Here is a 17,549-nt window from a genome sequence, read left to right on the forward strand (position 1 = left end):
AATGACTCTGAAATACACAATTGATCACTATGGCTGTAACACTTCAGTTTCAACGGAGACATTTGTTCTGTATATGAAAATTGAATACAACTGCATAGATTGTACCTAGAGAAAAGAATACTGAAAATTGCTAGTGAGAGCAGCAGCCAATAAGGAAAGAAAAACAGAAAGAAAAAAAAATCATGGAGAAAGTGACCCTTGGCAAAGAGAAACTGGGACAGAAATGACCATACTGAGTTTGTGGAAAACGATCAAACTGACCTGGTTTTGATGTAAGGATAATTTTGGGGGGAAGTGGGAAACAAAGCTGGAATGTCAAACAGAGCAATAGCATGGAGTATATTAGAACAGGACCATGATTATCAGCAACTCCTCTGGCCCCTCTTATTCTCAGGAGAATGGATAGGTAACACATTTAAGGTAGCGACTCTTAGGGTCAATCTCATATTAAAATAAATAGATTTTGAATATCAGATTTCTTAGTTTAGTATCTTCAGAGATTCAGGTGAATTTGATTTGAGTTAGATGAATCATATTTTGGTCTAATTTTAATTGACAGGGTAAGAAAATATTCTGTGGCTAAAATGGAGTAATAGAGGTTGTGCTAAAATAAAGGTATCAAATTGATTTAATCCACCCAGAAATACACAGAAGCATATATGTATACACTAAAGTACTTACATATATGGGATGTGTTACTAAAAGGACTAACGTATCTGTAAATTGTGTAATAAAAATAGTTTTATATGATTTTCTCTAAATATAATAATTGGTATCACCAGATATAAACTGAATTGACTCAATATGTATCTATCAATATGTATCCATACCTATAGTTGAAATGGATTACTACATGAACAGCCTATTCCTGTAATTAATCTGCGTACTATATTATTAAGACTTTTCTGCAACAGTAACTCCTAATTGCAAAGTATATTCTGGATAAAGTCAAGTCATTTACTGCTTTTGTGCATTTTCTTAATTATTTAATGTGGAGGTTGTACTAGATAATATTCAGTAAGACACATTCCAGTATCAATATATTCACGTACACAAATCTACCTGATTGTGTATCACCTTGCATTATTTCCCAATTGTTTTATATTTGTGAATCTGGTCTCCTTGCTTGACTTTTAGGTTTTTAGTATTCATGAACTATATCTTCTGGTCACTCTTCTTTTCCCAGAATATGGATTTACATGAGTTCTACACTTCACTCCACCATAGTTAATTGTAGATATCAATATTCTATAATTGTTGTAGTCACACAAAAGACATAAAGTATCATCAACTGGTTCCCTCCTATGTATCTGACACTGTATCTGGTCCTGGAATTCTAGTAGTGAAAAAAATTGACAAAGTTCCTACTCTCATGGAATATATTTTCTAGTAGGAAATATTCTAACAGGAAATATTCCTATTCTCATAGGAAAAAAAAACAAGAAAGAAGTATGTGTACACCTTTTTACTTAAGCCTGATGTGGAGTTAATTTACAATTGTGCAAACTATGACATATGGTTTATAGGAAACAATACAAGCTTCTGTTAATAATTCATGGTGTTAGTACAGAATGAATATGGAAGCCCTCTTTGAGATTATGACAACTAAAAAGGAAGGCCAATCATAAAGAGAAATGGAGAATGAGCATTAGTATTTTAAAGAAACTGAGGAACTATAGTTGGGGAGACTTGGATATGATGAGCTTAGAAAAAGTATGATGAAAGTGACTTAGTGTCCTTCATAGCTTTCACTTCTGTATTTTTTTGTCCAAAAATACCTTAATTTTCCATTTGCAAATTCACCCCTCCCCATTCTCATCCATAAAGTTTGGAGGGGTTTACTCCACCTTGACCTCTAAGGATAGGCCATGACTATCTTAAACTCACCATTATATTCTATTATCCTGTTCACAGTGATTGTTTCAGGAAGTGTATGCCTGGTTCTGGCCAATAAAAGAAATAATTACTCAATATCATGAGACAAAAAGAAAGAAACTTCCTTGTCCTTACACAAAGAGAACATTCCTTCTACACCTAATTTGTTGAGAGTTTTTATCATGGAAGGATGTTGAATTTTGTCAAAATAGTTTTCTGTATCAATTGAGACGATCATATGATTTTATCTTTCATTCCATTGATGCAGTTTATCAACTTATTTATTTGCATTCCTACAACTCTGGAAAATCTCACTAGATTGTTCTGTAGATCTTTATATGTGCTGTTGACTTTGGTTTGCTCATATTTTGTTGAGGCTTTTTGCATCTATGTCCATCAAGGATATTGGACTATAGTTTTCGTGTAGTGTGCTTATCAGGATCTGGTATAGGTTAATTCTGTCCTTGTGAAATGAGTCTGGGTCTGTTTCCTGTGGCACATACATGCATGACTCCTCCCAGGTCCCTTTGTGGGTGGTGCTAGTGACAAAACCAAAGCCAAACAGGGATGGGTCTTCTGGGTCTACAGCCAGAACTACCATCAGTGAATCTGCCACCTGGGTCTGCCTTCTCAAAATGGCTCACCTCAGTCTTGGGTTTCATTGGGGTTTCACAACCTCCTACCTAGATCCCAACACTCCTACGAAAGCACTTTTGTCCATGGATAGCAGCCAAATTATTATTGCTGTGGAGGGAACCAGCAGGGAATCTCCTATTATGTCATCTTGCTGACTTACATTTAATGGCTGACAATTACTAACATTTTTCATTGAATCCATTGAGTGTACAGTTCCTATTTAGGATCAGGTTATCATAATAATATTCCAATGTACCTATATTGATGGATTTCATTTTATATATAATTCTAACATTTAAAAGCATTATTTAATTCAAATATAAAACAATTTCATCAAATTATCAGTAGAAAAAAATGGCTTACCCTATTGAAACTCTATTGAGAGCTATTGAAAGCTATCTACTTGAAATTGATAGGGCACATAATATTCAATGTTGAAAAGCTAAACATATTCATAATTATAAACAAGGGTAGTAATTATCACTATTATAGTTTAAGACTGAGCTACCTGGCAACAATTCAAAATTATATGTATAAGAAAACCAGTATATATAAGAAAAAATGAATATCAAAAGCTATAAAAAGAAGAAACTAACATGGGTGTCTGGGTGGCTCAGTTGGTTGAGCATCTGACTTGATTTGGGCTGAGGTCATCATCCCAGGGTCATGGGATCCAGCTCTGCATTGAGCTCCACGCTGAGTGTGGAGCCTGCTTAAGATTCTCTCCCCCCCTCTCTCTCTCTCTCTCTCTCTCTCTGTCCTTTTTTTCCACTCATTCTCTCTCTCTCTCTCCCTCTCTCTCTCTCTCTCTCAAATAAAAAAATAAAAAAGAAACTAACATAAATTGACTCAACTATTGGATAATCCTTCTCATAAATACAACTGTAAAAATAAAAAACAACATATTATCCAATGAATACAAACAGGGCTTTGAAAGAACATGTCACATCCAAGGTTGATCCTATCAATATGTGAAGGTTAACTGGACCACTTTGATATAATTGGACAACTTATTCTTCATTTGCCACTTCAGAAACTGTTCTACCTTTCCATTCCCTGTCCTAGGGCTAGAAAGGCAGACTTCTATTGATTGCTTGACTCTGTCTCCTTGCACCATGGCTTCTGTTCATCTGCTATTGGAATAAACTGACAGGAGAACCAAATATATTTATTTCCCTGATTCTTTCCTTTAGGGCTGCAAATTTAGCAGGCTCCATTCCTCTTTCAATGGCCACAACTTGTAGCAAAGGATCTATTTCTCAGACCTGAGTTTTTGCCAGGTTTCAATAACAACATTCCTTTTGCCTTCCCTCTATGGGTGGTAATGGGGTTCCTTTGCTTCCAGTTCCTGGGGGTGTCACAGATCTGGGTTTGCTTCTTTTTTTTTTAATTTTTTTAACATTTATTTTTGAGACAGAGAGAGACAGAGCATGAACAGGGGAGGGTCAGACAGAGGGAGACACAGAATCTGAAACAGGCTCCAGGCTCCGAGCCATCAGCACACAGCCCGATGCGGGGCTTGAACTCACAGACCGGGAGATCATGACCTGAGCTGAAGTCCACCGCTTAACCGACTGAGCCACCCAGGCACCCCTGGGTTTGCTCCTTTAATCTAAACCATATATCTATGTATTGGATAGTTCTTTATTTTCAATGCTCTTGTAAAGTTATTAATTATTAATATATGCATATATGCTATTTCTTCTTGAGGTATTTTTTAATTTATATTTTTCACAAATTAAGTCATTTTGTATCTACTTAAGATTTTTTTAAGTTTATTTATTTATTTTGAGAGATTGAGAAAATGTGTACACGTGAGTGGGGAAGGGGCAAAGAGAGATGGAGAAAGAGAATCTCAAGCAGGCTCAGCACTGTCAGCATGGAGCCAGATGGCTCAGGGCTTGAATTTACAAACCCAGGACCTGAGCAGAAATCAAAAGTCCAATCAGACACCCAACTGACTGAGCCACCCAGGTGCCCCTCTAAGTTAAGATTTTTAATGTGAAATTTTTATAATTGTTTTATATTAAAACATCTTGGTCTTAAGGTTATCTACTTTTTTTCTAAATTAATTTTCCCCTCTTCTTTATTAATTAGTTAATTCAAATTTCAATGTAGCCATTTCATTTATATATATTTTCTGATAAAATATTTTGGTTTTGTTGATGAATTATATTCTGAGATTTTCCTTTATGTTAATATATGTTCATATATTGATTTATACGTTTCTTCAATATTAAGGCTTATTTTGGTTTTTTTTCTAACTTCTTAAGTTGATGTCTTTGATACATTATTTCAATTTTTTCATATTATTCAATAATCAGTTGGAAGCTGTAAATTTCCACACAAGCTTTGTAATATGATTTGCTTTGTTTCTAAACATTTCAAAGTATGTTTTGATTTCATTTTGTATTAAATTCATATTTGGCTTTTGCCTGTTTCTTGCATTAAATACCTGAATGGGAAGGTTTTTTGTTTTGTTGTTTGGTCATCCACTTAAAGTTATCTCCCTCTATGATTGTGCATTTTTCATATTTGTCCTTATTTCACTAATTTGGAGCTCATGAAAGCTATATTACTTAGTGAATTAATACTCTTATGTGACACAGATCATGATAGGTGTTCTACTTTAGTATCCATTGATATTTTTGTTTTGAATTATTTTTATTAGATAACTTTCCTTCATATGTTATTGTATTTTTATTTGCATCCTTTCTATTCAGTTTTATTCAGTCACTGCTTTCTTAAACAGTATACACCTGAAGTGTATACAGTTACAAAACTTTATTTCAGGGGCGTCTGGGTGGCTCAGTTAAACGTCCAACTCTTGATTTCAGCTTGCATCATGATCCCAGGGTCGTGGAATCACATAGAAACAGATCATTTTTTATATTTATACCATTAGCTATATGGGTATTATAATGCCATGCAAGTTAGCTTAATTGGGAACCATTCCAGCATTTGAATTTTGACTAATTCTATGTGGTCCCTGAAGAGGTAATTTATTTCTGGCAAAAAACAGAGCAACATCTAAAATCACTTACAAGACAGCCTACAATTTTTGGTTCTATAATTTGATAACTTCCAGCTACCATCTAGAATAGTTTGAATATTTCCAAAGACTTCTGATTAGAAAATATCATGGTGAAATAGTGAATCTTTATGGTCAAAAATCCTGTTGTCATTCTAACATTTGATTTTGTTGTATTAGTGCTGAAATGTAAGCATGGAATAAAATAAGAAGTCTTGGAAAAAAAAAGTATTTAAAACTTTAGGCATATAGTCATTAAGAGTAGGTTTGTACATTGTGCATATTATCTATGTGCTATTTACCATGCTTTTTTATGATTTGACTTTTTAATTTTTACTTACATATGTTTGTTCAACTTTTAATTTACTATTATGTACTGCATATGAATTTTCTTCTTTTTTGAAATTGTTTTTATTGTACTTCAAATTTTTTGATGTATTGATTTTTTATGTTAACAGTAAAATGGCCTAAATAAACCTTAGTGGTTATTCCAAAATAATACTACTAAATAAAAAATTATTTGGAGGCACCTGGATGGCTCAGTCGGTTAAGCATCTGACTTCAGTTCAGGTCATGATCTCACCGTTTGTGAATTCGAGTCCCATCTTGGGCTCTGTGCTGACAGCTCAGAGCCTGGAGCCTGCTTCAGATTCTGTGTCTCCCTCTCTCTCTGCCCCTCCTCTGCTCTCACTGTCTCTCTCTCTCAAAAATAAATAAACATTAAATTTTTTTTAATTATTTAAAAAATCTCCAACGAAGAAAATTGAGAAATTAGTTTGTAACAGTAAAATTTTAAATAACAACTCAATTTGACATACTAACATAAACTTATGGTGTATGCTATCCTCTTTAAATGACCCATGATGTTATTCAGTCATCATTCATTCACTATGACCTTTGAGTATTTTTCCTAATAGTTAATGATGAATTTGTATTGACCTAAACACAAGGTCATATCCAAGCTCTCTTACTATGCATAGCTCTCATTTTAGGATTAACTGAAGTTATGTAATCTATGGCCATGGCTTTATTTGTCATGGCATTGAAGCACAGGTAGCTATTATACTTTTGTTCAAATTTATTTTCTGCATGACTCATTCTAGTCAATGAAAGGATCGTAGAATGTCTTAACAGGAAGAGGAAAATTTTTGAAAATCAATACTTTAGATGGCTAGAAATGCCAACATAAAAGCAGAAGTTATAGAGGAAATACTTCAGTATTAGAGAAACAAGTTCCCTAATTCAAAACCATATAGAAGTAGAAATTTCTATTACAAACACAGAAATGTATCAAGAGCAGAAGATATCTATAGAAACTAATAACAGAAGAAGAAATGGCAATTATAGATAAATTGAAAGAAGTAAGACTTTTTTCTCAGCTTTCCCTCTCTTCAGAATTTGCCAATCTGGACAACTGCTGGTCTAAGTGAATGGTACAGATAAAAATAAGAACACGCTGTGCTAGATAGAGGGGATAATGACTTATATAATTTTCTAGGGGACTTCAGTCAAGGTATAAGAGTATGCAGCTTTGGTAGGAATTTCATTTATTTGTCATTTCTCCCAAACCATGACCTTCCACACCTCCAGAAAGGTTTAGAACACTGTGCAGAAGGCCCTTTGTGGACGCGAACCTACAGGGAATAACAGCTTTGCTTCTTTAAAAAAAAAAAAAAAAAAAAAAAAAAAAAAAAATTTGGCTTGATTTTAGACGGGAAAAAGATCCTTAGTAGATTTTAATAAGTGTCCATAAAAAGCCTTTCCTCCTAGCTAATGATAACCACGATTTTTCTAATTTAGAAAGGAATCTCAGTGAATAAAATAAATCAACTTTATACCTTCGCCATTCTGTGAGTTTCTTTTGGCTTCAATCATAGACTGAAGTCAATTATAAAATGTTTAGTTACATAGTACGGTGGACTATTTCATGATTAAAAGACTGGTTTGAGGGTACCTATGTGGTTCAGCTGGTTAAGCATCCAGCTCTTAGTTTTGGCAGGGGTCATGGTCTCATGGTTTTGTGAGTTTGAGCCCCATGTGACACTCTGCACTGACCTTGCAGAGCCTGCTTGGGATTCTCATTCTCTCTCTTTCTTTCTCTCTCTCTCTCTCTCTCTCTGCCCCTCCCTTGCTCACGGTCTCTCTGTCTCTCTCAAAATATATAAATAAACTTAAAAAACTGATTTGGACCTTTCTCTTATTCATGTATTAATTTATGTAATGTCTAAACTAGTATATTTTTTATGTACCCAAGAAGTTTTTACTATAACATCACCTTCCTAATCTCATCAAAAATTCTACATTTTATGAATCTTACTGACTTCCTGTCAGTTAGCTTGGAAATAAAGAGTTTTGACAGTCACTATCTAAATTGTTAGGCAATGAAAAAGTCAACATTATCTATGCGATGTTATCTATGGGACTATCAGAAAATTATTTTAAATGAACCCATCCTTACATTCAATTAATTCCTGTTGAACAAACTAATGGATTAAAAATGTAGCCTTGCTGTTTGCAAAATATTTTATGTAGGATGTAATAAGAAAGAATTTCTATAAAGAGGTGTCAGGAGAAAGAACATTTCAGTCAATGCGGCAGAAAATGAAAATATCTGTATAGTGCAGCCTTAATATGATGATAAAGTGAGCTATTTTATGTTGCTTAATAATACGGTTTTTTAATACATTCGTGCTTCTTCACAATAGAGGGCCACCTATGCCCGCAATTCCCCCGCCCAGCCGGAGCCCGGGGAAAGGAAAAGAGCAGAAGCACAGAGGTCCAGGGAGCCTCTACCCAAGAAGGCAAGACAAGTAAGGGTGTGCAGGTGGGGATGTGAGCCGCCCAAGCCTTGCTCTTACCGTGACGATTCCGCAGCCGTCCTTAGCCCAGATGGTCTCCAGGAAATGCCCAGACTGCAGGTAGTCGTTCCCAAGGATGAAGGGCTGCAGGGGAAGCAGCCCGAACTTGCAGCTGTTCCTGGAGAGCTGCCTCATGTTGAGCTCGGGAACTGAGGCCCGCCGCGCACCTTGTGAAGCAGCGCAGCGCCAAACTGGAATTCCCGTGGCGGGGGCCTCGACACCCAGTTCACATGCCAGCGGCGCAGCCCTTTAGCAGCCACGGTGCTCAGAGAGCTCACGGATGGTCACGGCGGGAGGCGACCCCTGCTTGCACAAGGGCCAGGCCCAAAGGCAACCTGCGTGGGTACACTCTGGGAAGGAGAAAGAGCTGGTTCCAGCCTCACAGGGACCTTTGACATCCACTTTGGTGGTAGAGTGTCGTTAGGGAAGGGGCCGACGGTGGGTGGGTGTCGAGGCCCAATAAAACAGTACTCTGCCCAGAAAGTTATGGTGGACTCCGTGTAAACAACCCCGAAGACCTGGCTGACCAGCGAACACTGGTCTTCTACTAGAGCGACACAGGTGTCTGCAGCGAGGCTGGCCAGGGCGGTTGGCCTCCACAGGCCCCACACTGCTTTGGGACAGGGAGCCTGAGCTGAGGCCCCTGGGACGTGGCGCTCACAGACTCTGGCTGTGGGGAAACAGCCCTGTGCCATCTTCAGGAACACCGGATGCAAGGCTTCATTCCGGAAATGGGAGAAGGCGGCAGTGTTATGCGCAGGGACCGTGAGATGGTGTCCTTCTGATCCCTCCACGCCAGCTTCGCGCGGTAGGCAGACAGGTTGCTAGCAGCACGGTGCTCCTGCGCAAGCGTCGGGGAACCGGTGCGCTTGCGCGGCCTGCGAAGTGCAAGCTCTCATTCCCCCTGGAGGCGTTCAAGTACCCTGGTGTGTTAACCGAGGCTTAAGGACTTCACCTCCTCCGTGTAGTCGCTCAGCACGGAGGCCAGCCCACATGCTCAGGCAAGGACAGCACCACAGGGTGTGGACCCGTTCCTTTCTGTCACCTTCTCCCAGGCTTTCTTATCTTTATGCTTTTCACTTATTTAAGTGGCCACACAATTCCAGGCCTCTTGCCCTTCTTGCCCTTGGCTTGCTCCGTGCAGCTCCGCGTGAAGATTAAGTGAGATTAAGTGTAAATTTGATTCATCAGATTTTAAATGCAATGATCATGTCTTAATTTAGTGTTTTATCCATGTTCTGGAGAGGAGGACTTTTGGCTTTAATTATAAAAACTATTTTTACAGATCTTATATAAAAAGACAGTTGACAGCAATTTGCATGTTTGGTAGTTTATAAAATTAAAAACTCCACATTTTAAGAATTCTGTATCGTTTTGTCTTTAATCTTATTTTAGGTATGCAGATTTAATTTATTTTTGGGTATAATAAAACTAACACACTTAGGAACAGAAAAAGATTTTGGGTAACAATTTAAAAAGTTATTCTTAGATATCAATGTTTATCATGGTAGAAAATTCAAATTTCTTTTTGTTTTAATGTTAAGAAATATGTATAGAATAGTTAAGAGACTTTCTTATATAAAACATTTGGTAAATTAATATTTGTCATTAGAACTGAACTACCAAATGTCTTAAATTCATTTACAGAAATGGTATTATTTTATACATTTTTATTGTGTTTAACAGGATAAAATGTATAGTTTCTTCTTCCACTGAACTCCCCCAACAACCAAGTTTAGAAAATTGAGAAAGGATGAGGTACTATTTATTAATTAAATTAAATACATACATATTTAACTTATTAAACATGTATGTATTTAATTATGCATTTCATTATATATTTACTTGTTTAATTTATTTAATGTATTATTTAAATACATATTTTATTAACAAATAATTTTCTCAAATGAAAAAATTTAAATACAACATATATCTGATGGTTCTCCTCTGTTATGTAATTTAGACTCAAAATTTTAATAAACAGTATAAGTTAAAGATGTATTCATCTCTAAATAATAAAATATTACCCAATATTGACAATGCTTAAATAAATTTACATTTTTAATAAATAAGAAGTACATATGTATGCAACACAAGATGGCATTTAATAATGTCCAAGACAAGCACATCATTATACATATTTGTGAATCATTTCAAATCCTGCTCATTCCAAAACATTTTTGTGACTTTATTGACATTGTTTGCCAAGAATTTACAATATCATTTACTATTCATGAGTATTTCTTTTTTTTTAATGTTTTTATTTTTGAGAGAGAAAGAGAGAGCATGAGGCAAAGAAGGGCATAGAGGGAGGGAGACAGAGGATCCAAAGCCGGGTCCAGGCTCTGAGCTGTCGGCACAGAACCCAAAGCAGAGCTGGAACTCAGGAACCATGAGATCATGACCTGGGCCAAAGTCGTACACTTAACCCACTGAGCCATCCAGGTGCCCTGCATGCTAAAGGTTTAATGAGCACTCCCACTGAACCATCACAATTATGATACAGATACTATTATCTCTGTCGTTTCATGCATAAGGAAACTAAGACTTAGAGGTTAAGTAATTTCCCAAGGTAAAAACAGCAAAGACTCCAGGGGGAGTAGTACTCAAACCAAGTCCGCTGACTCCAAAGATAATGCTTCTTTTTTTTTTTTAATGTTTATTTATTTTTGAGAGAGAGACAGAGACAGGGAGACAGAGAGTGAGCAGGGGAAGGGACAGAGAGATAGAGACACACACACACACAGAATCTGAAGCAGGGTCCAGGCTCTGAGCTGTCTGCGCAGAACCCAATGTGGGGCTCAAACTCAAGAACCATGAGATCGTGACCTGAGCCAAAGTCAGATGCTCAACAGATTGAGCCACCCAAACACCCCATATTTATGAGTATTTCTTTAGTTTTATTCATTATACTCTGATTCTATAATATCAATGGAATTTTTTCATGATATATATACTTATATGTATGCAATATTTCATTTAATGAACAAAACTGATTATCATTTAAATATTGAAGAACTTCTTCAACCACTTAAATAATTTTACATAAGTATATAATTTCAAAATATTTTTTTCAAGGCTACATTTTTACTTTAGTAACCTCACTATAATTGTAATAGTAAGTGTATACCTTGACATTACACATTTATATGATAAAACTTCTTTTAAGAGAGAAATCTTTCTACTTTATGAGTATGTTAATAAAAAGTAAAAATGTATCTGAACAGATATGTATAAATAATTCATAGTGCCATCATGTCTATGAATAAAATATGAATTCAGAATATTTTGAATCATAATATTTTACTTTCAAAATTAGACTATGGTATATTATTCAGCAAAGCTTCACTAATGTAATGATATAGACATTTTTCAGAGTATTTTTACATGTACTCTTGGAAATCAGAGATAAACAGTCGGGAAATTCTCATGGCGTTACATTACTCCCCAGATAGGATATTATCTCACAAACACTGCCATTTCACCTAAATACTTCACCTTATTTGATTACTAACCACTTATAACTGAGAACGATTAATTTCTTTATTTTCTTTCGATTTTACCTATGAAAAGAAAATAAATACAAGAATTTAAAGAAAATATATGATTTGGGAAACATTCCAAAGAAACCTGTTCTATGAATCAGACTACCGAATGTCAAACGTTACCTAAAAATAATGCAAATGGCTATATGTAATGTGGCTTTTTAAATTCTGAATTCCTCAGAACTTATAAGAGGTATCTATACAGAGGAAGGACCATAAGTGATGAAAGACAAAATTTGGTAAACATCCACAGAATTCAAATTCCTAAGTTCGGCTATTATTGCTTTAATTTATCCCTAATACAAGGCTTGGGCCAGGTTGAGCGTCCGACTTGAGCTCAGGTCATGATCTCGTGTTTCGTGGGTTCGAGCCCCATGTCGGCTCTGTGCTGACAGCTCATAGCCTGGAACCTGCTTCAGATTCTGTGTCTCCCTCTCTCTCTGCCCCTACCCCAGTCATGCTCTATCTCTCTAAAAATAGATAAAACATTAAAAAACTTTTTAAAATAAAAATAAAATAAAATGTCAGTGAGGAAAAAATTGTTTGGAATCCGCTTCAATGATTTTAGTACTAGAAACCTTCCATAAAGAGGGCATTGTGTTTGGTTTGATGCTATGGTGGCAATATCTTGCAAAGACAAAGGATTAGAAGTAAAGCCTTAAAGTACAAATAACTCTCTTCAAGGGAAGAGCATTAACCTTTAGCCCACAGCACTTGTTAAAACAGACATAATATTTAGTGGAAGATTATTATGTATTGAGAGAAAATATGATACACTAAGTTCATAAAAGATGCCACATATTCAGAGTATTTTGGACAGTTTCAAGTTTGAAGTATTCTTTGTAACCTCAGTTGCTATCCTTCTTGAGTCAGTTTCTATAAGGATTCATAAACCTAAAAGATTAATTTTAATTGTGATGGCATTTTCCCACCATGAGCTGGTCCATTAAAATCATATTGAGTGAGATTACAGGTAAAGTTCTCAGCTGTTGGTTAATTCTCAAGCCAAGGTAAAATTGTGTAATGCCAAATACCCTGCTATGTATGATTTAAAGCGACTATATAAAACACTAGTCAGTGAAATGTGAAACTGTTAAGTGCTTTTCTTGGGGACTGGGCTTGATATCTAGCACAGTAATATATTTTTAATTTAGAAGGATATTTAGAATAAAATTCTAGGAAAATATTTTTACTTTTTTGTAGTAGTAAATTTATTCAACACTAAAGCATTTAATATTACAGTTTACTTTAATTTTTACTTTTCCTAGTAAGAAGGCAAGGTTAAAAAAGTTATATCTTTATCTCCTAAATACTAATTCCCTAGATAGACTGTCATTTGTCAGTGATAAAATAGTTCACATTGATAGAAATTGATATAAATGTATTATGTTGGAGATCAATATTCATGACATATAGAATGGTGTTCTAATATATAGATTAAACCATTTCTCATCCATTAAGAACTGCATATCCCCAAATGACTCATAATATGGACATAGTCTTATTGTTAATTGTATATTAATAAATTTTATAAATTTACTGTTGTAATTCAATTTTCATTTTTATTATAATGTTTATAGGGCACTATTACATAAGGTATAGAATAAGTATGGATAAAAACAGATTTTGAAGCAGTTTATTCATAAATTTCAATACACATTTTTTATAAGCTGTCAAAAGTTTTTCCTCCTTGAGCATTGATTTCTTCATCTAAAAATGATACTACTCCTACTGTATAGGAATATTTTAAGATTTCTTTTCCTGTTTCACAAACCACAAGATTTTACAACAATGTAAGTAAAGCGCATGAAAGAAATGACATACAAAAGGAAACAATTGCTGTAATAATCATTGTTCATTGAGTCCAGTTACATATAACTGATGAGCTACATCAATGTTTCAGTCTTAATACAAAAACTAATTAAGATGTATATATAGACTTTCATCTGCCACCATGATTGTAGAGATCTGTAGAAGTATTGCCAGCACTCTTTTGGTAAAAAAAAAAAAAAAGAAAAAAAAAAGCAAAGCATAGAACAAACATTAAATTAATCAACAGATGAATGGATAAAGAATGTGTTACAAAATATTGTATATCATATATGATATTTATATGTGTATACTATTCAACCATTTAAAAAAAGGAAATTCTACCATTTTGACAATATGGATGGACCTTGAAAACATCAAGCTAAATGAAATAAGTCAGAGAAAGACAAATGATCTCACTTGTATGTGGAATGTAAAAAAAAATCAGAAACAAAGGTCAGGATGGTGGTTGCCAAAAGTGGGAGATGGAGGGTAGGGGAATTGAGTGAAGTGGTCAAAAGTTACAACTTTCAGTAAGATTAATACATTTTGGGAATATAATGTACAATATGAAAATTATAGGTAACTGTCATAGATTTTAAGTCTAAAGATCTCTCTTGGCCAGCAAGAGAGCAGGATGCAGGATGAAAAGTGAGAGATAGCTAATGTTTGGGAAAAGACAAGAGCCCCAAATAAGAGTCCTTGCCCCATTTTTATTAGAATCAGAAGGCTTACAAACATGGCGATGGACTGCACAAAGAGACAATGGCTCTGTGAACATTAACTTGGGGACATGAGGGAAAGGGGGTCTCGAAGATATTTGGGGTTAGGGGTTTAGATTAATACAAAACAAAATCCTGGTGCCGGGCAGTCGGCAGAAGGTTGTTTACAGCGGACATGAGACAGCACCTCTCTTTATCTTAGCTAACCTAGGGATGAGATAGGTAGGACAAGTGACCTCAGGGTTAACAAGGCACCTTTTTCTTTTGTTAATCATCTCCACTCTGGGCAGCTTCACCTGCAGCTCAGTGTAGCGGTCTATAGCCCTATTTACCTGCTTACTTAACTTGGTCCTTCCTTCCTGTGAAAGCAGCTTTCTGCTATAGTACTAAATTGGGGGGCGTTTTCGCCCTGAATGCCTAATCTTGCTTACCTCATATACCTTTGTATTGGAAGCCTAAGCCCCCTCTCTATTCTAGGTGCCTTTGCACCCCCTCCCTATTCTGGGGTCCTGGTCTTGTTTACTCAAACTCAGGTGTGAGCATTCTATGGCTTTGTACTTCTTTATGCCTTGTTAATCCATTGGTGTAAGCCCAGAGGATTCCTAAGCATATTCCACACAGGTAACAATATTGTATATTGAAAAATTGCTAAAGAGTATATCTTAAAAATCTTCACCACAAGAAAAAAATTATAAGTGTTTGAAGTAATTAAGGTTAACTAAACTTATTGTGGTAACCATTTTGCAATATATCAAATCATCTTGTTGTACACTTTAAACTTTATACAATGTTATATCTCAATAAAATTGGAAAAACATTAAAATTTCAAGTATTATGAATGAAATAATAGAACAACTAGGTAAATAGAGGAAAAAACTTTGTTGGCAGATTCAAAGATTCAATATTGCTAGTGTGTTAATCTCCCTCATTTTGATCTGTAGATCCAATGGAATTCCAATCAAAATCTCACCATATGTTTTGGATGTATTTATAAGTTGATTCTAATATGTATATGGAAAATCAAATGTTGAATTTCCATGAACATTTTTCCATAGTCATAACCATTTTTCAAAAAGAAGAATAAATTTGAACCTCAGAGTCAAAATTTATTTTTCAAATAAAGCTACAGTAATCAAAACAGTATTTAGGAAGCACTAAGGGATTTTTTCTTCATTCTTCACAGTGAGAAGCTAGTGTGAATCCTGGAGGTGAAGCTCCAGGTGAAGGTGTGGGGGCCCTCCTAACACTGGGATTCCAAAAGATTTTAACTCTCAAGATACTCCTGACGGGCTTTTGCTCCTGGTAAGTTGTTATTCTCTGTGATTCTCTACACCTGCCCTTCTCTCCAGGTTTGGTTGCAGCAGCTTGCCCTGTGACCTCATTTCCTGTTGGATCTATAAAAGGGTTTTTTGTTTAGCTTGATCTTGTTGTAAGGATGGAGTGCTAACTTCCACACAATTTACATGTTAGAGCATAAATTTATACTTGTATCTTTTAGAAACAAAGTAATCTAAGAGACTTAACATTTTTAAATGTTGTTCTAAGGAAAATCTTTTTCACTGCATCTGACAAAAGCTAATAATTGAATGAAGCCTAACTGACTTGGCTTTATATATATATTAATCACATTTGTACCTAAAAAAAGCTGTACAACGTGGAGAGTGCTGCTTTAGTTTGTTGACCATCTGGAAAACTGAATCTGTTTAATTTGCCGATTCATTTTAAATTTGTTTAAATTATTTATGCTACACACGTTCAAATGGACTATTGATTTTGCTTCAGATTTTTCTTCTGTGTGTACACAATAATCCCCAATCCTGAAATAATCTTCAAATACCTTATATCTCTGCCTCAGTATTTTTTATTTACCCTCAAGGTATTCCATTTTAGTTTTTAATGTGTAAAGATTAAATTGAAATTCTTAGTGGGAATGAAGTAGAATATTCAATTCTTGACTTTATCTCCAAGATAACTGTGCTATTGTCAGTTCATTTTTCCTATGATTCTCTCTTTATGTTATCTCCGTATATGAAAGCATAGACAAGTACATCAGTAAATCTCCTGAGTTGTAGCCATATTCTTCCTTGTCTTGATTTTTATGGCAGCAGCTGTATTTCATCATGATCATTAAAGTCAACTATCCCTACTAATGTAAGAACAACTTTTTTTGCCCGCCACAAACAACCCAAAGTGACCAGAAAACAGATACAGCTTTACTTGAACCCTTACTATATTTCCAGGTAAAAAAGCTCTCCCCCAGGAAGTCAAAACCAAGAAATCAAATGAAAAAGAAATTTTTAATAGAGTTAGAAATGTGGGTGCTAAATTCCCCAGAGTGTTTCTGGGAGGAGCTATCAATACTCCCATTCCCTGGTTCTAGGCTGGTAATGTTGAAACACTCTGTACTTAGCTCACACCAATATAGTGAGCTAACCTAGCCATTAAATGGAAACTAGTATTTTTATTTCTTTGATATCTATCTGGTCTTAGGCAGCTATCTGTAAAGTGAGAGGGATCAACACCAATGCAATAGCGAGAGGTAACAGGTGGGTCTAGGACACCTATTTGTATAAGTTTGCCCTTTATAATTGCCTGAGCTATACCAAAAGACACCATTTCTGTTGTACAATAAATTGGTGTTGAGTCACTCAAATGTATTATCTGATATTTGGAAAATAAGCATTTATCATGAGAATCTCCAAGCGCCCTAGTCATCTAATGTCTTAAGGCTCATGCTATGGTCTTAGAGTCTATGATGTATCCACAAACTGATTTTAAATTTAAGAATAACTCTCTGTTGCACACAACATGGCATTGCACCTCTGGTTATTTATCTAAATAAAATGAAAACAATAAGTTGAAAATATGTATGTACTTTCATGATCTTTGCATTATTTATAGTAGCTAAGATATGGAAACAGCCCAAGTGTCCATGGATAGATAAATGGATAAAGAAACTGTGGTATATATACATGTATAATGGAATATTATTCAGCCACAAAAAGAATAAAATTTTTCTATTTGCAACAGCATAGATGGACCTTGAGGTCATTATACTATGAGAAATAAGTGA

Source organism: Acinonyx jubatus, chromosome B2 (assembly GCF_027475565.1).
Source record: "Acinonyx jubatus isolate Ajub_Pintada_27869175 chromosome B2, VMU_Ajub_asm_v1.0, whole genome shotgun sequence".
In the NCBI taxonomy this organism is placed as follows: Eukaryota; Metazoa; Chordata; class Mammalia; order Carnivora; family Felidae; genus Acinonyx; species Acinonyx jubatus.